General features: G+C 47.7%; 1 protein-coding gene across 3 annotated transcripts in view; it reads right to left on the reverse strand.

Annotated features, from left to right (window-relative positions):
- TIAM1 (TIAM Rac1 associated GEF 1) overlaps nt 1-21,648 on the reverse strand; it is a 396,054-nt gene that overhangs the window by 336,432 nt on the left and 37,974 nt on the right. Inside the window, exon 2 of one of the 3 annotated variants that reach the window (XM_047874689.1) lies at nt 7,634-7,698. The exons of the other annotated variants lie outside the window; for them this stretch is intronic. The gene's annotated coding sequence lies outside the window, so the exon portion shown is untranslated. The remainder of the gene's footprint in view (nt 1-7,633; nt 7,699-21,648) is intronic. 3 annotated transcript variants of the gene reach the window in all.

Below are 21,648 nucleotides of genomic sequence, written 5' to 3' on the forward strand. Positions count from 1 at the left end.
TCCTATTTTTTCCCACAGAATTTGTATTTGCACTATTTTAAGGTCAGTTTCCACCATAAAAACCTATTCTATGCAGAGATGCCCATATCTACTCCACCTTTTTTGCTATTATTCTTAACCTCCCCCTCAGCATTTGGGGTCATTGTGAGGCCGTCTCTAACTCCACCTTGCATAAAATGCTTAAGTGTGTCAGAGTTATAAAAAATCCTTGCAGTTATCTTCACCTTTCACGAAGGATCTCTAAAGTTTAAGATATCACACCCCAGAATGCAGAAATTCAAAACGTCCAAATGTCACCATTGGGTAAGGCAAGGAATCAACTCATGTGAGGCCATCAGCAAGCCTACACCTATTTTTAAAAATAATAAATCGCTAGCTGCCTTCCCTAGAGCCCCTGCTTGGGGCCTCCTTCCATGCCAACAGAACGCGGACCATCTCAAAGGTCATGTTCAGGGGTGCAATGGACTGCAGAACCACCTCCCTGAATCAGGTCTGACACGAACCAATCAGGGGCATCCCACTCCTCCTTGCCTGTGATTGGGTTAAAGCCAGGCACGTGACCCAGCTCTAGCCAGTAAAAGAAGAGGATACCCTATAACCGCGGTTCTGGGAAGAGTTTTCACTGCAGATGGAAAAAAAGCAAGGTGGAGGAAATGGCCTCGTTTTTTGGCCAGGTATCGCTGCGCCTCCTTCCACTGCTGCAAGTCCGGCTACCACGCTTGCCACTGTGTGGAAATAAGCCCAAGGATCAAGTGAATAAATACCATGAGGATAGTGGAACAGGAAAATGGAAAGAACTCCATTCTGATGCCATCATTGAATTGCGGGATTAACCTTGAAACCATCATGTGAGATACTAACTGCCCCATCCCCCCCGTACTGTTTAAGATGTTAGTTGGGTCTTTTGTTTCTGGCATTGAAAATATCCTAAGGCGCCTGAGTAGCTCATTCAGTTAAGCATCTGACTTCGGCTCACGATCTCACGGTTCATGAGTTGGAGCCCTGCTTCATGAGCTCGAAGAGGTAAGCCCCACTTCTCTCTTTCCCCCTCTGTCTCTGCCCCTTGTGGGAATCTCTCTCTCTCTCCCTCTCTCTCTGTCCCCATGCCCCTCACTCACTTGTGCCCTCTCCCTCTCCAAAAAAAATATATATATATACACACACACACATTCTAACTAGCATTCATTACTAAGCATCTGGGATCTTACTAACACCTTAAGGCCAAAAGAGAATGAGTCAGATCATTGGCACCATATCCCCAGTAAGTCAGTGAGAGGATAGGTGACAAGAACTTTCATAATGACTTCCTGTCAATCACCAATCTGTTTCCCAACTCTGCATCCTCCACACTCTGTCTATCGCTCACTCCAGCAGAGGTTAAGCAGCTGACCTCCTTTAAGACGTATTCAGGACAGAGAAATAGGTGTTCTATGGCCACCCGAGAAGAGCAGTGCAAGCCAGAATCCCAAAGACCTTACACATTTTCTCTCTTCTGCTTTAGCAATTCATAGACTACCAGCTGCTAAAAGTCCTCCCCAAATTTAGACTTTAAATAAACTGACTCATGAATCTGTAAGGCTTGGGGAAGGAAAATTTCCAAAGTAATTTGTTCGGGAATGGAGGCTGGTGAGAGCCATAAGTGGTAGATAATAGTCAGTACATAAATCATCTTGCTAAAGATACGAATTTCATGTAAGGCTCTCTATCCTCAGAAAACAGACACAGAAGAAGTGATAACACCATTTGACTAGAAAGAAAATCTCTCTTCTATGTGCCTGTAACTTTATTCTTCACAAACAAGTTTCCTGAAACTACCTAAGCATTAAAAAGAATGACTTTAATATGTATATATGAAAAGCTAAGTGAGAAAAAAATCCAGGCATCCACAATACACACACACACACACACACACACACACACACACACATATGCTGGTTCCAAACAGAAGTGCACATGTGCCCGATGAAAAGACAGGAGAGAGGTGCCCGGGTGGCTCAGTTAGTTAAGCATCCGACTCTTCATTTCAGCTCAGGTCACGATCTCATGGTTGGTGAGTTTGAGCTCCGTGCTGGGCTCCACACTCTCAGTGCAGAACCTGCTTGGGATTCTCTCCCTCTCCTTCTCTCTCTGCCCCTCTCCTGCTCTCTCTTTCTCTCTCTCTCTCTCTCTCTCTCTCTCTCTCTCTCTCTCTCTCTCAATACACAAATAAGCTTAAAAAAAAAAAAAAGACAAGAGAATTTGGTCAATAAAGATCCATAAGGTGTGTTTTAATGAAGTTGCCTTTTTAATGAAGTTGATAGTTAACGTATGTACGTCTTTTAACGAAGTTGTTTTGAGCTGCTAATGCATATACGACCATTCCCAGACATCTCCAGTACTTGAAACTGCAAATGTCTGAGGGTCAACTCCATACCACGTGCAGGGCTGGTCTGTAGAGAATTCAACTATGTTTCAGACACAGCCCAAGTGGCACTGGGATTCTTTCTGGAACACAAGAAATAAGGGAGAGTGGGAAGGAGAATGGATTTACCCTCCTAAGAAACGGTAATCTAATGAGAAAGCAAGAGGTATAAGAGGGGTAAATGCACAAATATTTAACATAAGGCACACAAACAAAGATATTAACATATGAGATGGCAGAGGACTTTAAAAGAAAAAGGTCTTAAGTTGAGAATTTCAGCAAAGACTCATGAGAGAGGTGTCATTGGAAATGGAGGGGTGCCTGGGCGGCTCAGTTGGTTAAGCGTCCAACTTCAGCTCAGGTCATGATCTCGTGGTTCATGGGTTCGAGCCCCACGTCGGGCTCTGCGCAGACAGCTCAACGCCTGGAGCCTGCTTCAGATTCTGTGTCTCCCTCTCTCTCTCTGCCCCTCTCCCGCTTATACTTTGTCTCTCAAAAGTAAATTAAAAAACAATTTAATTAAAAAAAAGAAGTCCTAAAAATTAACAAAAAAACATACACCCACCTAACCATAAAATGAGACTTGGACAAAAGTGCAATTAAAGTACAATGGGATTAAAGGATGAGTATGTGTGAGGATGTCCTTGTTCTTAGGAACGACACTGAAGAACTCACACAGCAAGGGACATGATGCTCCCAACACACTCTCAAATGGATCCCAAAATAAAAATGTGTATGTATGTGTGTAAATCTGCGTAAGGATAAATGTGTGCAAGGGCAAATGTGGGTGCTAGGTACTCACATACATGGAGTACAAATTATAATGCAAACAGTGCAAAATGCAGAAATTGGTGAATTCGAGTAAAGGGTATATGAAAGTTTCTTACAGTATTATTGCAACTCTTCTGTAAGTTTAAAATAACTGTAAAACAAATAGTTACAAGAATGAGAGAGCTATTTATATAGCGATTAAGATCTTTGAAACCTGATGTTAAGTGAATAAAAAAAAAAATCCATGCAGAATGGAATGTATGGAATGTTATCATCTGTGTAAGAGGTGGAGAGGAAAAAGACATATAGATACAGATACAGATTTACAGATACACATCCACCATATGCAATCATTTGTGTGTAATACACCTGTAATGACTCCTAAGAAACTAGAAACATCACAGAGCTTCTCTGTCGGGAAGAATGGGGTAGCTGGGAGTCGGGGGGAAGGGAAACTTCTCATTTTAAACTCTTACATATTTTGAATTTTGAATCATGTCAGTGTGTTACCTAGTCAAATATGCAAATAAAATAAAATGACCTTTAAAAACATTAGAGGAAAATAATAGTAAAGGCATATGGTTTGGGGTAACTTAGGCCAGGGAAATATAGCAAACAGGATTAAAGCCACTTGGCAGGGTGCTACCCAGATGTGACCCCACGGGCCGCCATGCTTGGACAGCTGCCTGCTTATAAAGGGCTCATTCCAGACAAGTAGAGCTGAGGGCTTAGGAAAGCACATTCTATCAAGTTTCAGCCTAAACTGGATAGAAATGTCCCCTAAAATAAACTATGTAATCTACTTACAACAGACGATTCCCCATAGCCCTGTTCTCCAAGCTCAGATTCCCCAATCTAAGATTTAATCATCTGACACATGGCATGCCTGTCCTGCCTCTGATGCCACAACCTGCTATGCCCTGGTGAACAGCACTGGGAGCCGGTGCAAACCCACTCCTCAGCGGGACAGACCCAAACATAAACAGCATCTTCATTGGCAGCCACCATCCCTGCAGATAACGGCCAGCAAGCCATCCAGTGGTTGCATCACTGAAGACACTCTTGGATCCGTGCAACTATTTTTTAAGAATTTCCAAGATGGGGGGGGGGGGGGGGGCGCCTGGGTGGCTCAGTCAGTTAAGCATCCGACTTCAGCTCAGGTCACGATCTCGTGGTCTATGAGTTCGAGCCCCGTGTCGGGCTCTGGGCTGATGGCTCAGAGCCTGGAGCCTGCTTCCGATTCTGTGTCTCCCTCTCTCTCTCTGCCCCTCCCCCGTTCATGCTCTGTCTCTGTCTCAAAAATAAATAAACTTTAAAAAAAAAAAAGCTGCTGAGGACTCAACTCAGTTTTAAAAAAATTATTAAAAAAAAAAAAAAAAAGAATTTCCAATATGGGGCACCTGGGTGGCTCAGCTGGCTAAGCGTCCGACTTCAGCTCAGGTCCTGATCTCACAGTTCGTGGGTTCAAGCCCCGCATCAGGCTCTATGCTGACAGCTCGGATTCTGTGTCTTCCTCTCTCTGCCCCTCCCCCACTCATGCTCTGTCTCTCTCTTTCTCTCTCTCTCTCTCAAAAATAAATAAACATTAAAAAAAAAAAAAAAAAGAGTTTCCAAGATGATCGTGCATGGCAAAGCCAGGTAATTCAGAATGGGGAAATGGACCTTCTAACCAGGTCCATGGTTACTGGTCCAGGTCAATGAAACTTCTAGACTCTTCTGTTAAACTTCATGGGGACTGAACAAGTTCACAGACAACAGTAGAAAGACAGGAGGATATACTGTCCAGAGAAGCCAGGCTGAGAAGGTGGCTGAGCTCATCTGGCTTTCTGGTTGTCAGAAACCAGGCAAGGGACCCCACAGTACCTCTCTCTCCCTTGAGGGAGCCCGTGGTTGCTCTGAGCCAGGATCTCGGCTCCAGTCTCGTACTGTGGGGGACTGTTGGGGTGCACATGCCTGTGTCTGTGCCTGAAACTGCCACATGAACTGCAATCAAAAAATTAATTGATATTTGCATCTGAATAGGGGTAAGGGATATAAGAAAGCAGGGTATATATAGGTTCCGTAAAAGAGGGTCCTCCTCTCCCCACAAATTTAAAACAATGGCTCCCCGTCTAGTAGTGGGAGAAAAACATCAATCACAAAAAATGGAAGGATGGGGCGCCTGGGTGGCTCAGCCGGCTAAGCATCTGACTCTTGATCTTGGCTCAGGTCATGATCTCGTGGTTGGTGAATTCGAGCCCCACATCGGGCTCTCTGCTGTCACCACAGAGCCCGCTTCAGATCCTCTGTGTCCCCCTCTCTCTGCCCCTCCCCTCTTCTCTCAAAGAAATAAGCATTAAAAAAAAAAATTAAAAGGAGAAGAGATACAAAGGAAGAAGCCATGGACTACAGAGCCCAGATTGGAGACAAACCTACGTGCCAAGGAACTCCAAGGACTCCCGGCCACCACTAGAAGCTAGAAGGCAAAGAGCAGTCTGTCCCACAGAGCCTCCAGGAGGAGCCAAGGCTACAGACACCTTGAGATTCTGCATTTCTAGCCTCCAGGATCGTGAGGGAAAAATAAAATAAAACAGTGAGCAATTTTTGTATCATTAAAAAACTACATTAAAAAATAAATAAAAGAGGGGCGCCTGGGTGGCGCAGTCGGTTAAGCATCCGACTTCAGCCAGGTCACGATCTCGCGGTCCGTGAGTTCGAGCCCCGCGTCAGGCTCTGGGCTGATGGCTCGGAGCCTGGAGCCTGTTTCCGATTCTGTGTCTCCCTCTCTCTCTGCCCCACCCCCGTTCATGCTCTGTCTCTCTCTGTCCCAAAAATAAATAAACGTTGAAAAAAAAAAAATTTTTTTTTTTAAATAAATAAAAGTATCCTATGTTTTGCCTCACAAAAAAAAAAAAAAAAAAGAAAGAAAGAAAAAAAGAAAGAAAGAATTGTGAGGGAACACATCGTCGTTTTAAGCCACACAGTTTGTGGTGCTTTGTCAGGGCAGCTCAGGAAATGACTACATCCCTTTCTCCTCTTGCTCTTTTAACGAAAAATGAAATTCCTGAGTCCCCTGAGGAAATAGGACACTTTCACAAATACAAATAACACGCCAGGAAAGGCAATCTTTGGTAAGAAGCCTTTGCGAAGAAAGAGCGGTGTGCGAAAGAGGAGTGTTCTCCTGGTTCTTTTTTTTGTTTTCTTTTTCCTTTTGTCTCCTTTTCCTCCCTGCCCCTCTTCTACCAGGAGCAGCCGCCACCATCTGGGGCCCTTCCTACTTTCCCAGAGGGATCAAGGCACAGCTAAAGAAGAATGACCTTCTGGGGGGGCGGGGTGGAGGAGAGGGGAAAACGGGTGACGGGCACGGAGGAGGGCACCCGTTGGGATGCGCACTGGGTGTTGTATGGAAACCAATCTGACAATAAATTACATATTTAAAAAAAAGAAGGAGGAGGAGGAGGAGGAGAAGAATGACCTTCTAAGGCCGCGCAGAAGGTCAGGACCGCAAACCCCATCGCCACATAAGCTGGTTCACATCCCACATGCGGCCCACCTCCCAGGAGACCCCGAAACACGCCCCCCTCAGTAAGACTCATGGCCACCTTGGGGTGAGGAAGGCCCTGGATTTTTGCAATACAATCTGCTGACAGCAAACCACAGGTCAATCGGGATGGAGAGAAGAGGGGGCCCAGAGACAATCTGAAGCAGAAAATCACTTTCTGGATGTCTGTGCGGCCAGAAGTAAGCACAGTGAGGCTCGGGTCCGACTCGCCCCAGCCCACCCCCTTCCTGGGGCCTTTCACATCCACCTGTGCTATGGTCTGAATGTTTGCATCCCCCGAAATTCCTATGTTGAAATCCGAAGGCGCAACGTGACAGAATAAGGAGGTGACCTTCGGGAGGTGCTTAGGTCATGAGGAGGTAGCCCCCACAAATGGGCTTAGCGCTCTTATAAAAGAGACCCCACAGAGCTCCCTGGCCCTTCCTCTATGCGAGGACACAGCCAGCAGTCAGCAGTCTACAACCCAGAAGAGGGCCTTCATCAGAAGCTGAGTGGCCCGGCCCCCTGATCTCAAGACTTGCAGCCTCCAGAACTGTGAGACATACATGTCTGTTGTGTTTTTTGTTTGTTGGTTTGTTTACATCTTTATTTATTTTTGAGAGAGAGAGAGACAGACAGACAGCGTGTGAGCAGGGGAGGAGCAGACAGAGAGGGAGACACAGAATCCGAAGCAGCCTCCAGGCTCTGTCAGCACAGAACCCGACGCGAACTCACGTGAACTATGAGATGGTGACCTGAGCCAGAGTCGGACATTCAACCGACTGAGCCACCCAGCGCCCCCCATGTCTGTTGTTGTTTAAGCCGACCAGTCCGTGGTACTTCATTATAGCAGCCCGAACAGACTCACACAGAGTGCTATTCCGTCACCACAAAACTGGCATTCTCGCTGGAGTCCGCAAAATCCACAAAGTGGTCTTTACCTGCAACCAAGAAGCCACTTGTTTGCATATGTGGGTCCAACCGGCTGTCTGTCCAGGTACCAGCCCTGTTAAAATTCAAGCAGAGGAAGACTCACTAAGTGTGAGCACTAAGAGTGGTGTTTGGACATCATTTTATTCTCCCCAGATTTTCCAGCTTTCACCTAGACGTCTGGAGGCCTCAGGGGAACTTTCCATGGTCGAGGAATACAACTGCAGAATTAACGACTCAGGAGTGCTGGTTCTAATAAGGTTACCAAACCAGTCCACCGGGTGACCCACCTTAGAGAACAGTGAAGGCAGATATACCAGAGAGGACACTCTGGGACCCACAATCCCTGCCAGGAAGCAAGCGATTTAAGAAGGCACCAGTTTCTACCTCCAGCACCACCACGATCCTCCAAAACCAGGGCCACACCAAGCCCTAGGGCAGAGAGAGAAGGAAGGGGAGGATTTCAGCTGTAGAAAAGAGGAAACATGACGCTGAAATAATGGGTCGGGTGGGTTCTAGAAGTTTCTGCTCCATTCAAGAAGCTGCCTTATATTTTTTGCCCAGATAATCTGTCTTGGGTTTCCTGGTTCACCCTGGAGGGTACCCTTGAATGCATTTCATGGCTTCCCTGTACACTCAGATCCTGACTATTCAGGACGGCTAACGCAGGTGCTAGAACTCTCTGACATGGGCTGCCTGCCGTCCCTGGGCTTCGCAGCATCTCCATCAGAGCGAAGGCAAAGGAAATTTCAGGAGCAGCAATCAGTCAAGCAAGGAATCCTCATGTTCATACCTCTTAGTGGAGTTAAGATGGCGAACCTGCCTTAGCAGCAGTCGATTCAAAAAAAGGGGGGGAAACTATAAAAGAGAAGGAAAAAGAAAAATCTCAGAAAGGAGAATCCTGGAATCTTGGGATCAGAATATTTCATTCATGGAGATCATCGGTTCTCCACTCATTTTATAGCTAAGAGAACCAAGGTACTGAGCATGGGCCAAAACTCACAAAAATGGTTCCCGTTCATGGACTGACCAGGTTTTCTGTCCCCAGCAGGGCACGCCTCCTACTCTGCCACCGGCGACCATAAACATACAGGTGTGGCAGGAGGCCTGCTCAGAACTCAGCACCAAACCCGTGCCAGGTGAGTCTTCAACAAACAAAATGAACATCGCAAGGGGCTTTGATCCAAGCGTCAGGTCCTGATTACATGCACTCAAGGAGGAAAGCAGTTAAATCAATTACGTGGGAAAGTGTAAAACTTCTCTACCCCTGTTCCCACCAGGGGGTGGCCTGCCCTCGCCCTGTCGGGCCACACAAGTCTGGCCTGCTGAGTCTGGTTGGTGTGAACACACCCTCTGGACGAGCGACTCCACACGTCACACCTGGAAGGACTCATCCCAGGCTCTGTCCAATAAATCAAGAGTTGCTGCGCATGAAGCAAATGTGAAAAGTGACCCAAGGGTCCCTGTGTGTAAGGACTTCCAGCTTAGTACTTTCGGTGTTATCTGACTCATGATTGATTATACTTCCTGCCTGGCCCCCACCCCAAGCTTCCAGGAGGCTATCTTTGCATCTCGGTGGCCCTGGGGCTGCGACATTGCCAGTACAGAACAGGAGGAAAAAACCTAGGACAGACGGCATACAACTTTGGGAAGAACATATAGGAGGAGCTTAACACAGCCCACTTCATGAAAGAACACACAAGGTGCCAAAGAGCTGATGTCTTCCCAACTGTCAAATGTGAAGGCCAAACTCTGGCCCCTTCCAACACCAAATCCCAAAGGATGATTTGAGATGCGGAACACTACAGGTATTCCAGTGCAGGAGCTGGGACCAGCTCACCCACTTTACAGAGCAGATCCTGAATGCTTATCGGGGATTGCTTACAAACAGACAAAAGATCCACTGTCTGTCCTTTCACGCCATGCCCAACCTGACCGTGAACAAGGGCCTAGATCTTCCAAGGAAGCATGCCCTCTTTTCAAGGGAGATATGAGCGAGCCGATGGTTGGCCTGTTGTCTGTCTTGACTTGCTAGCAGAATTACAGGCTCCTGCTTGCCTGCGAATGCATCCCAGAGCAACCTACACTACTCTACCACAGAGCCCTGTTCAGGAAACCGATGAGCCCAACATTAGCTGCGTTTGCAGGTACACGAGAGGCCTGACCTAACCCTCCCGGAGATGCATATCCACAAGGTGGGCATGTGAGCCTAGGGCAAAGAATCCAATCCCTCGGGGTCACTCATTCACCTGATACTCTTCAAGGATGGGTTGCCACTTTGTCAGAAAGATGGTGGCTCTGATGGGTGACTTCTCTAGCCGGCCTTTCCGAAGCCACTCGGAGAACAATGCCCCCGGCCCCCCAAGTTCGAAAGTGCCAGTTTGTGAAATGAAAGCACTATGGGTGGCCGGGACTCGAGGGCCCTCTTCTGGTAGTTTTTCAAAGACTGTGACGCAAAAACTTCAAAAACTTCCAAAGCTGGGAAACCTCTTACTTCCTGGTTAACTCAAACCAGTGGATCTAAAGCTGCTTCTCCACGTGAGCGTCTCTGGCAATCAAAAGTTGCTGATGAGGTCTACGCGGGAGGGAATAAGCAGCACCCCATTTTGGCTTCTCTGGGCCCAGACCCTGAGTGATCCTTGCTTCTTCAGATGTTACAGGAGTGTTCCTGCATTTTCCACTGGATCCCATACTTGGTTGATAACTGCTCTCCCGCCCACAAAGGAAACTTTTAGAGGACCCTAACTCTTCTCCCCAGTAGCTAAGAACTTGACTGCTGTGGTCGGCTCAGCACAACAGATACTCCTTCCCTGACAGAGTGAGACAGGAATGATCCCTCTTAAAAGAAATGAGCAAGTTACCTTTGAAAAAGTTTATTAGTCTCTAACAGGCCTGTACTAGAGACCTTAGAAGTACCAAAAATAAAAATAGTCGATGCCATAAAAGGACCCAGGATACCCAAGGAACAAGGACTGAAGGCGCCCGGGGCAGTATCCCATGAGAACAACCCAAGTTGTTCTCACAGCTCAACCACTGATTAGCTGGGTGACAATCACAGCTCAACCACTGATTAGCTGGGTGACCTCAAGGCCAAGCGAGGTACTTAACCACTCAGCTTCCTTGTCTATAAAACAGAGACCATGAACTGACCTCACCGTGTTGCCATAAGGATGCAATATCACACATGCAAAAGCTTAGCGATATACAAGAGATGCTACTGTCAGCATGAAATAATTAGAATACAAGCCCAACATGCATAAATGTTAAAAGAAAGAAAAAGGACCAAGGTACTCTTGAAATCAGAAGACCCGGCAAATGGATAGGAACAAAGAGAGATTAAGGGGGGGAAATAAATGAACGTATTCTTCTTAAGCCAAACTAATGGGTGCCATTAAAATCACCAGGAATTCCTAACCAAAGGATGATTGCTTTAAACAGACACACTCTGGAGCCAGCAGAATTAGGAGAGCACACACCGAGTGTAGCAGTTGCAAAGAACTGTGAGAAACCTCAGTGAATCAGCATTACCTTGTTAGATGCTTAAAACCTCTGAAGCTTTTGAGCTGGAAAGATCTTCAGAGGTTACTATACCAGCTCCTTTTAAAAGCGGATGCCCACGATAGGAAACCATTGATTTGCTCAAGATCCCACAGCTAGCTGGAGACAGAGCTCTGATTATAACCCCAGGTACTGATAACTACCCTTGGTGCTTTTCCCTCCGGTCCGGCCCGCTACTTCTCTTCCCTGCAGGCAATGTCAGCGACTCCGGCTGCCTCTCCCTTCCGATCTCCCTTCCTTTCCTCCAGAGCACCCTCTTGAAACCCACCCTCCGTCTTTCACACATACATACACATATCTGTGTGTGTGTGTGAGCGCACATCCTTCCATATTCATTTTTTTAATTGCGGTAAACTACACAGAATGTAAAATTCACCATCGTAACCATCGTTAAGCGTACATTTCAGGGGCGTCAAGTACATTCGCACAGTTGTGCAACTGGATCTCCCACCCATCTCCAGAACTCTCTCCGTCTTGCAACCCTGCAACTCCATTCCCATTAAACACTAACTCCCCCTTCCCCCGCCCGCCCCCCATTCTACTTTACGTCTCCCTGCATCTGATTAGATCATACAAATCTCATATAAATAGAATCCTACAGCATTCCTCTTTTTTGTGGTTACCTTATTTCACGTGACTAACGTCCTCAAAGTTCATCTACGCGTCAGAATTTCCTTCCTTTTTGAAGCTGGATAATATCGATTCCATATATATACGTCTTACCTACGCATCTGTCAATGGACACAAGTCGCTTCCGCCTTTTGGCCCTTGTGAACGATGCTGCTACAAACATGGGTGCACAAATACCTCCCTGAGTCTGCTTCCAACTTTTTTGTATGTAAGCCCACAAGTGGAGTTGCTGGATCTTACAGTAGTTCTATTTTTAACTTGTTCTGGCGGCACATGTATCTTTTAAAAATCACATCACACTTCTCCCTAACTATAACTGATAGAAAAGCATGTCTCCCTTTTTATCCAACTATTCTTTTCTTTTCTTTAAGTTTATTTATTTATTTTGAGAGAGACAGAGCACAAGCTGGGGAGGGGCAGAGAGCCGGATGCGGGGCTTGAACCAACAAACCGTGAGATCACGACCTGAGCTGAAGTCCCAACGCTTAACCCACTGAGCCACCCAGGCACCCCTGTCCAAATAACATTTTAAATTTTGTTTAATGTTTATTTATTTTTGAGAGAGAGAGAGAGAGAGAGAGAGAGACAGAGTGTGAGCAGGAGAGGGGCAGAGAGAGAGGGAGACACAGAATCCCAAGCAGGCTCCAGGCTCCGAGCAGTCAGCACAGAGCCCGACGCGGGGCTCGAACTCACGAACCTCGAGATCATGACCTGAGCCGAAGTCGGACACCTAACCGACTGAGCCACCCAGGTGCCCCTAACCGTGAGATCACGACCTGAGCCGAAGTCGGATGCTCAACCGACTGAGGCACCCAGGCCATGTTCCAAATAACATTGTAAAACACAAGCTACCTGCTAGGCCTGGGCCTGGGTACCAGGAGTATAATCAATCACGAGCTAAAGTCACGGTGCCCCATCTTGTGAGGGTTTACAGTCTACAAGGCCAGACAGGAATCAGAAGATGAGCGAATGAATGTCTGTTTGGGCTCTATGGGGACTGTCATGCAGGACGCTGGGAGAGTGTGCACTTCCCCTGGAACGGGACAAAACAGGAATGTCCAGATACAAGTATGCTAGCATCAAGACCTGACAAAGCAAAGAATAATAACAAAAAAAAGATTCAGCAGCAAAGGAGTTGGGGCAGGGGTGGGGGGTGGACACTTAATCAAAAGGATACCTCCGAGCTCAAACGAAGAGGGTAACAGATACACAATAATAAAACGATGCAGGCAGCCGCTCTTCTACCATCAGTCATATTCGGAGCAACCATGGTAGAGTGGGAACACAGGGGCCATGGTGGGGGGGGGGGGGGGGTGTTATGAGTTCAACCCTGACCCCCAGAAACAGATCTCTCAGTCTTAACCCCAGGGTACTCATGACTATGACCTTATTGGGAAACAGGGTCTTTGCAGCTGTAACCAAGTTCAGACAAGGTCACACTGGATTAGGATGGGCCCTAATCCAACAGCGGGTGTCTTTATAAAAAGAGAATGTTTAGAGGCAAGAGACAGACCCAGGGGGAAGGGCATAGCAAGATGGAGGCAGAGACTGATGTGACACAGCTACAGGCAGGAGAAGGTGGGCAAAGCTGGGGCCACCGGAGGCCAGAAAGGAGCAATGAAGCGTTCTTTCCTAGAGCCTTCGAGGGGGCATGATTCTGCCACTACCTTCGTTCCGGACTTTAGCCTCCTGGACTGTGAGACGAGAAGTCTACTTTTAAGACACCCAGTTTGTGGTACTTTGTGACCACAGCCAGGAAAGTAGCCAGGGTGCAACATGGGGAAAGACCTGGACTGGGATTCTTGTGGTAGGAGCACAGAGGTAGAAAGACAGAGAAATAGACTTTCATCTCGAAATTTCTAAGCAAATAAGCACTTACGATCCAGGCCCGTTGACCTGAATCTCAGTTGCCAAATCTGCTGAATGAGCAGGGTGCCTTAGACACCAGGGAGACTAATACTGACAGGATCTGGATTTCAGCATTCCCGGGGTCTTTTCCAACCCACCCAGGAGGGCGACACGGAACCGGCACTTGCACTCGGGTGTGACAACACCGCAGGACGTTTAGTAAACTGGGCTAAACGCTAGTAACCTACTCTGCCCCCTACCCCAATATAATGAACACGTATTTCTTTTTTATTTTTGTTAACATTTATTCATTTTTGAGACAGAGAAAGACAGCACAGTGAGGGATGGGCAGAGAGAGAGGGAGACACGGGATCCGAAGCAGGCTCCAGGCTCTGAGCTGTCAGCACAGAGCCCGATGCGGGGCTTGAACTCACGAACCGCGAGATCATGCTCTGAGCTGAAGTCAGCTGCTTAACCCACTGAGCCACCCACAGGCACCCCAATGAATACATATTTCTACGCAGGCAGTGCTGAGTTGAGAGCCACCCCCATCCGGGGTGCGGTCAGAGTAAGCTCACTGATATTCCCCAGGATTTATGTCTGAATGTACTAGAAGCATATTTGATGGAGATAATGGTTGGAGAGCACTGGGCAAGAGTCAGGACAGACACCAAACCCTCCCTGCTGAGATGCCACCCCAGTGAGAATCACCCACTTAGCCACGTCTGCACCCCATGAGTCTGTTGGGGGTGGGTGACATCAGGCAGCCCCCTGCCCCCGCATGTGACATGGAGGAGGGAATGGGACCCCCAGACGAGAGGAGCAAATCCAGCTCCCCCTAGAGTTCCGCAAGGCCCCAGGAGCCACGTGAGGGCTAAGTCACCTGCCTGGCACAGGCATTGCCTCCCACGGGCTCCACGGGCACCCAACTGTTCCAGCGCCCGTCACCGCCTCCCCCGCCACTGTCAACACAAACGCCCACACCCAGGCAGGAAGCAAAAATAACCAGGCTTCTCATAGCGATGGCTCATCCCCTTCCCCAGGGGAGACGTGCCTCTCCCATTCTCCAGTGGGACCTGAGAGGAGAGGCAGGGATGGGAGGGGAGGGGAGCAGGAGGGGGGGAAGGAAGGGGAGAGGAGGGAAGGGGAGGAGAGGAGGAGGGGAGGGGAGAGGCAAGGTAAGGAGACAGGGTGAGAAGGCATGGGGCAGGGAGAAGAGGTAGGGCGAGGAGTGGGGGGGGTGGGGAGAGAAGAGGGAGGCGGGGCAATGAGGGGCAGGGTGAGGAAGGGGACTGGCCAAGAGTGAGCGCCAGACCCATCCCCAGAGCTTTGTCTGAGCCATCAGAAGATCATCTTTAAATTTTTTTTACATTTATTTATTTAGTTAGTTAGTTAGTTAGTTAGTTATTTTTGAGAGACAGAGACAGAGCCCAAGTGGGGGAGCGGCAGAGACAGAGAGAGGGAGACACAGAATCCGAAGCAGACTCCAGGCTCCAAGATGTCAGCACAGAGCCCGACGCGGGGCTCAAACCCACCAACTGGGAGACCATGACCCAAGCCGAAGTCGGACGCTTAACCGACAGAGCCACCCAGGCGTCCCCAAAAGATCATCCTGAAAGGGGATAGGAGTGGAGGTTCTTCCCCTGCAGGACCACTACATACATACCCGCTCCTCTCCCTCGAGAGGCCGAACGGCCTAGAATGACAGTTCTTGCGGTCAGCAAGCTCCCCTGGGCCCCTCAAGCCTGCAAACTTGGTGGATGAGGTGGCTGCAACCTCTGCGTACCCAGCCACCCCCAGGCTCCTCCTCCTTTATCTGGAGCGGGTATGTTAGTGCCCAGGCAAGGGAAGAGGTGAAGAGCTGCCTTCCATGGAAGCCCACAGCAGAACCAGCATCCCATGAGGCAGGGTCATCGGAGGACCTCCTAATCTGGGAGGCAGAATCAAGCCCCAGCACTATGGGTTCGGTTGTGTCCCCCACATGTTAACGTCCTCACCCCTACGGCCCGTGAATGTGACAGGTGTGCGGGGAGGCTGGCATAACCAAGTACCGCAGACTGGGTGTTTAACAACCGAAATCTGCTTTCTCACAGTTCTGGAGGCTGGACATCTAGGATCACCGTGTTGATGGGACCGGTTTCTCCTGAGGCCTGTGTGTGTGAGAGAGCATCGTGATATCGGTGTGTGTGTCCAAACTTCCAACTCATAAGAACACCAACTGGACTGGATTAGGACCGACTCTAGGGCCACCCTTTTATTTATTTATTTTTTCAATATATGAAGTTTATTGTCAAATTGGTTTCCATACAACACCCAGTGCTCATCCCAAAAGGTGCCCTCCTCAATACCCATCACTCACCCTCCCCTCCCTCCCACCCCCCATCAACCCTCAGTTTGTTCTCAGTTTTTAAGAGTCTCTTATGCTTTGGCTCTTTCCCACTCTAACCTCTTTTTTTTTTTTTTCCTTCCCCTCCCCCATGGGTTTCTGTTAAGTTTCTCAGGATCCACATAAGAGTGAAACCATATGGTATCTGTCTTTCTCTGTATGGCTTATTTCACTTAGCATCACACTCTCCAGTTCCATCCACGTTGCCGCAAAGGGCCATATTTCATTCTTTCTCATTGCCACGTAGTACTCCATTGTGTATATAAACCACAATTTCTTTATCCATTCATCAGTTGATGGACATTTAGGCTCTTTCCATCATTTGGCTATTGTTGAGAGTGCTGCTATAAACATTGGGGTACAAGTGCTAGGGTCACCCTTTTAACTTACTTACCTCTTTAAAGGCTCCATCTCTAGGGGTGCCTGGGTGGCTCAGGTGGTTAAGTGTCCGACTTCAGCTCGGGTCATGATCTCACAGTTCGTGAGTTCCGAACCTGCATCGGGCTGTCTGCTGTCAGCGTAGAGCCCACTTCGGATCCTGTGTCTCCCTATCTCTCTGTGCCCCTCCCCTGCTTGTGTGCACGCTCTCTCAAAATAAATAAACACCAATAATAATAATAATAAAGGCCTCATCTCTAAACATAGTCACAGTCTGAAGTACTGGGGATTAAGGCTTCAACACATGAATGGCAAGGAGGGGGGGGGGGGGGTCACAATTAGCCCCTAACAGTGACCATGTTTGGAAATTGTTGACATTTCGATTGGGTCATTGCAGATGTGATTAGCTAAGGAGGTACTGGAGTGAAGTGGGCCCCCTAAGCTAATATGACTAGTCTCCTTGTAAGAAGGGACAAAGACAGGAGGAGAGAAGGCCATGTGGCTACGGAGGCAGAGACTGGAGTGACAGACCTATAAACCAAGCAGCTCCATGGATTGCCAGCTCCAAGGATTTAATCTAGGAGAGAGGCACGAACAGATTAACCCCTACAATCTTCAGAGGGAACAAGGCCCTACCACACCTTGATCTTGGAGCCCTCGTCTCCAGAACTGTGTGTTGTTACTAAGTCACCCGGTTTGTGATACCTTAGTGACGCAAGCCCAGGAACTAAGGCCTAGGAACCCTGAGTTGAGCAGTTTGCTGACAATGAAGGTGAGGTCTCCTGAAGCCACTTAGCAATACACAGAAAGGCTCAATCAAAACAATTAGCTTTTAATAAAATTCAGAAAATGATTTACGACACAGCATAGCAGAGTGATTATCAGCACTGTCTCAATAGCCAAAATGCCTGAGCTCAGATCCCCACTCTGTCACTTAGCAGCCACCCCGCCCTGGCCAAGGCCTGCCCTTGGAGTCTGGGTTTGCTTCATCTGTAAAAAACAGGGTAATAATCATCATCATCATAATATCCAGCTACTCCTGTTATAAAAATCAAATGAGGTACTGTTGTAAAACACCGTATGCCTGGCCCACGGAGTCCAGGCCGTAAGGGATTTCATCAATCCTCACAAAGAGTTATGTCACCAAGGCATGCTTCTCTCGGTTGTATGTAACATCCCTAAAAATCCTTCATCGGGCCCCTCCCATCCTGGACTGATCACGTGCAACCCCAAAATTTACCAAATTTTCCAGGCAGAGGAGAGCAAAAAGAAAAATTTAATAGTACTAATGAAGCACTCCAAAATAATTAAAAATCCCAAGTTTACACCTGGCTGCCGGAGCAAGGGGAAAATATTTTTAAGAGAATCTAATCTGTGGGGCGCGCGCCTGGGTGGCTCAGTCGGTTAGGCGTCCGACTTCAGCTCAGGTCAGTATCTCACAGTCCGTGGGTTCGAGCCCCGCGTCGGGCTCTGTGCTGACCACTCGGAACCTGGAGCCTGCTTCAGATTCTGTGTCTCCCTCTTTCTTTGCCCCTCCCCTGCTCACACTCTGCCACTCTCTCTGTCTCAAAAATAAATAAACATAATAAGAAAATAAATCTAATCTGAGAATCCATATGAAACTGACGGGCAGTGGGCAGTGGCTGGCAGAAACAGACAAGAGGCACTCTCGCAGCCCCGTGGATACAAAAGAGGGTTGTAAGTCAGGGCCCAATGGTAAACTGCAGTCCATGGTAAGAAAGTTCACATGGCAACCTGTTACGGGCACCCAGGTATGTAACACAATAAAAGCTTTTACAAGATACCTGCCTTCCTTCTGTGGGATCCACTGGAATTCTCTATTCTACTGCAGTTTTTTAAATGCAACAGCCCCACATAAACCAACACGTGCCTTACAACCCAGTCTGAAAACCAGGGACAGGACCCTCTCTGCAAGACTCTTCATGCTCTTTTTTTCCCCAAAAATATTTAACTTAAACTAAATTCTGAGGACAACTCTTAGGGCTTTCTTTTCTTTTCCAAAGTCTAAGACAATCTTCTCTCAACACAGAGAAACTTGAATGCTCTAAAACAAACCACATAAGCTTGGACACTTAAAGACAACGTAGGGTTTCCAGAGGGCTAACAGCTCTGTTCAAGAAAGTTAGTAAAATCTAGGGGCGCCTGCGTGGCTCAGTCGGTGGAGCGTCCGACTTCGGCTCAGGTCATGATCTCACGGTCAGTGAGTTCGAGCCCCATGTTGGGCTCTGTGCCGAAAGCTCAGAGCCTGGAGCCTGTTTCGGATTCTGTGTCTCCCTCTCTCTCTGACCCTCCCCCGTTCATGCTCTGTCTCTCTCTGTCTCAAAAAAATAAATAAACGTTAAAAAAGAAAATTTTTTTAAAAAGTTAGTAAAATCTAACTTCTTTTCATCATTCTTATCCTCTAGAAATTGATTTGGTTAATAAACATTTATACACAGGCACCATACACATGTGAGTGCCATGCACCAGACCCTATTTTAAGCTCTTCATAAATATTAACTCAATTAATCTTCACAACAACCCTATGAGACAGATGAACTATTTTACACCCATCTTCTGGATAAGAAAACTAAGACCCTGAGAAGCCACTAGCCCAACGTGACGGGCCACCATTCACGCCCACGCAACTGAGCTCCATGCTCCTTCCCACTAGACCATGCTGCTTTAATTGATCTCTCAATTTTCTATCTCAGATGCCCATGGTCATTATTAAGCAGAGTTCCTTCTGAAGTTTCCTTGCTAAAGTGCAAAGTTTTCTAAATGAATTTTTTAATTGAGATATAATTGACGTGTAACACGGAAGTTTCACGTATACAACATACCGATTCAATATACGCCTGTATTGCAAAATGATCCCCTGGTTAAGTCGAGTTAACATCCATTACAATGCAAACTCTCAATCACGACAGCACGGCCCCCCCAAGAGGGTAACTTACAGGGTCTCACCCTCCCTGTCCTAGTCATTCCTTCCCAGTTATTTAGCAGTGGGATCAAACTGTCAGTATAAGCTCCTTAGAAACCAGATGGTACTGGAAGAGTATGGAAGAGTAAAATTCTGATTTTAAAGGAGTCTCTTGTATAGGAATCATGCCTGTGGGCTATTTTCTTTACATCAAACCAGATCTGCCTGCAAAAACAAGGTTCCAGCACATTCCCCCCAAAGGATTGCAACAGAGGGACATTTCTGAGGTGGGGGGGGGGGAATATCCCATTGTATCTCAAAACATGCTCTGATCCCACCCTTCCCCGTCCCCTCCCCCCCCCACACACACACACTTCCCCAATTCTTTCTACCTCACAATCTGAGAGTTGAAATTAAGAACAGACTGTAGAACCAAAGTTGTTGGCCCCAAATGGTAATGCTAACCCAGGACTAAAGAAAGTAAAAACTGTTTTTGACTGAAAAGGCAATTATCCAACCAAACTGGTTGAACGAGAGAATTTGCAAATTCCAGGTTCTTGCTTCCGGGGTTCTAAAGGTGAGCCACCAACTGCTCAGGGCCGGCTGAAAATGGTTAAGTTACAAGGCAGAAAGGAAATAAAAACCCATCTTGATTTCAATTTTGAAACAACTATGATCCTTAAGTCCTTCAGGATTTGAACAGCTGTGGTCTACAGGTATGGGTGTGTCCCTGCTGGGGTGGCTGAGCTGCCCTCTCCTTGCAAGAAACAGACCTCCTGGAGCCTGAGGCTGGGTGGGACCACAAGACAGAGCCAACTTTGTTCCAAGAAGAGAGCCTGTGTTGGACGATGGGAGAGATGGAAAGGGAGATAGAATCCCATTACTTCTTGCTTCCAGCTCTCCTTATTTCTATCACACACATACAGGTAGTTTCCAAACTCACTTCGGCATCCCGACACAAGATACAGTCGGAAGGACCTCGCCTGATTTGGCAACTCTTTGCCAGAGGACACTCTTTCTTAGCTTTCCAGAGACGTAACTACACGTTTACAGAAACTCTAGATGCACATGCCCTCGACCAACCAAAAAAAAAAAAGTCTTATGCTTAGTTCTCTATTTTTCCCCATTTCTTCACAATCCAGCCACAGGGAACCCCTCCAAAATCACAACCCACCATTCCATTCCCTACCTTGCCACACACACACACCCCTGACACCCGAAATGCCCCGTCCTCTTTTGTCCATTTTAGGAAAATCAGACTCATCCTAAGCCCAGCTGAAAAACCCCACCTCTGGGAAGCCCTCCTGACCTCCGCGTTGAGTTAGGTGCTCTGTCCTCCATGAGCCCACTACACGGTGATTTTCCAAGTGTGGTCCCCGAACCAGCAGCACCAAAATTCTGGCACTCCACCCCAGGAACTAGGAGCCAGAGTTGGTGCTTTAACAAGCTCCAGGTGGTTCTGACGCCTGCTCAAGCCTGGCACCCACTGCCACAGTCATAATCGACACTTTACCTACATAGCTTCGGGGCTCAATCTTTGGAAGGCCCTCAGAGCCTGGCACAAGGGAGGCACCACAGAAACACAAGCTTGTTGAATTCACCTAATGAATCTCTTCTAGAACCGGAAAGGGCTCTGTGTGAACTACAGGCCACCAAACCTCCACCTCTGTGTTCAGGCACACGATGGCGGCAACACCCAGGAATCCCGTAGAATAAAAGGAGGGTTGGTCAGAACTGTCGTGGGACATGGGAAAAACGAATCCAAGGCTCCAGGTCATGGCCATCGTACAAGGTTAGCTGCCGTGGGCAGGTAAAAAAGACACCCAGGAAATATTGGGAACAACACCAGCTTATGTCCTCGAAGGGGTCTTCGCTGGCTCCATGGGAACGGTAGGGCTGAGTCATCCCCACAGGCTCACCAAGGAAGGGAATTGCCTAAATGTGATTAACATATCTCCTAGGACGTCCTCTTGCCTCATCAGAGCCACTGATCCCAAGTCCCAACTCTGCAAAACCCATCACACTATTGGCACCCACAAAGGATTTGGAAAAAAGGAGGAGGAGGAGGAGGAGGAGGAGGAGGACAAAAGGAAATCAGAATGGAAAGGAGTGAGAGTCAGAGCAGCACAGCAGAACATTCTCAGAAAGCTAAGTTAGTGTATATGGGGCATCTTTCTGTACCAGGCACTGAGCCAACGGCTTAAACACTCATGAGCGTTAAAGCCAAAACAGTTCCCTGCTCCATCGCTGGATCTCAAGTATCTCCAGGCAATCCCATCACATAAAAACACTGATGGAGAACA

The sequence above is a fragment of the Prionailurus viverrinus genome, chromosome C2 (assembly GCF_022837055.1).
Source record: "Prionailurus viverrinus isolate Anna chromosome C2, UM_Priviv_1.0, whole genome shotgun sequence".
In the NCBI taxonomy this organism is placed as follows: Eukaryota; Metazoa; Chordata; class Mammalia; order Carnivora; family Felidae; genus Prionailurus; species Prionailurus viverrinus.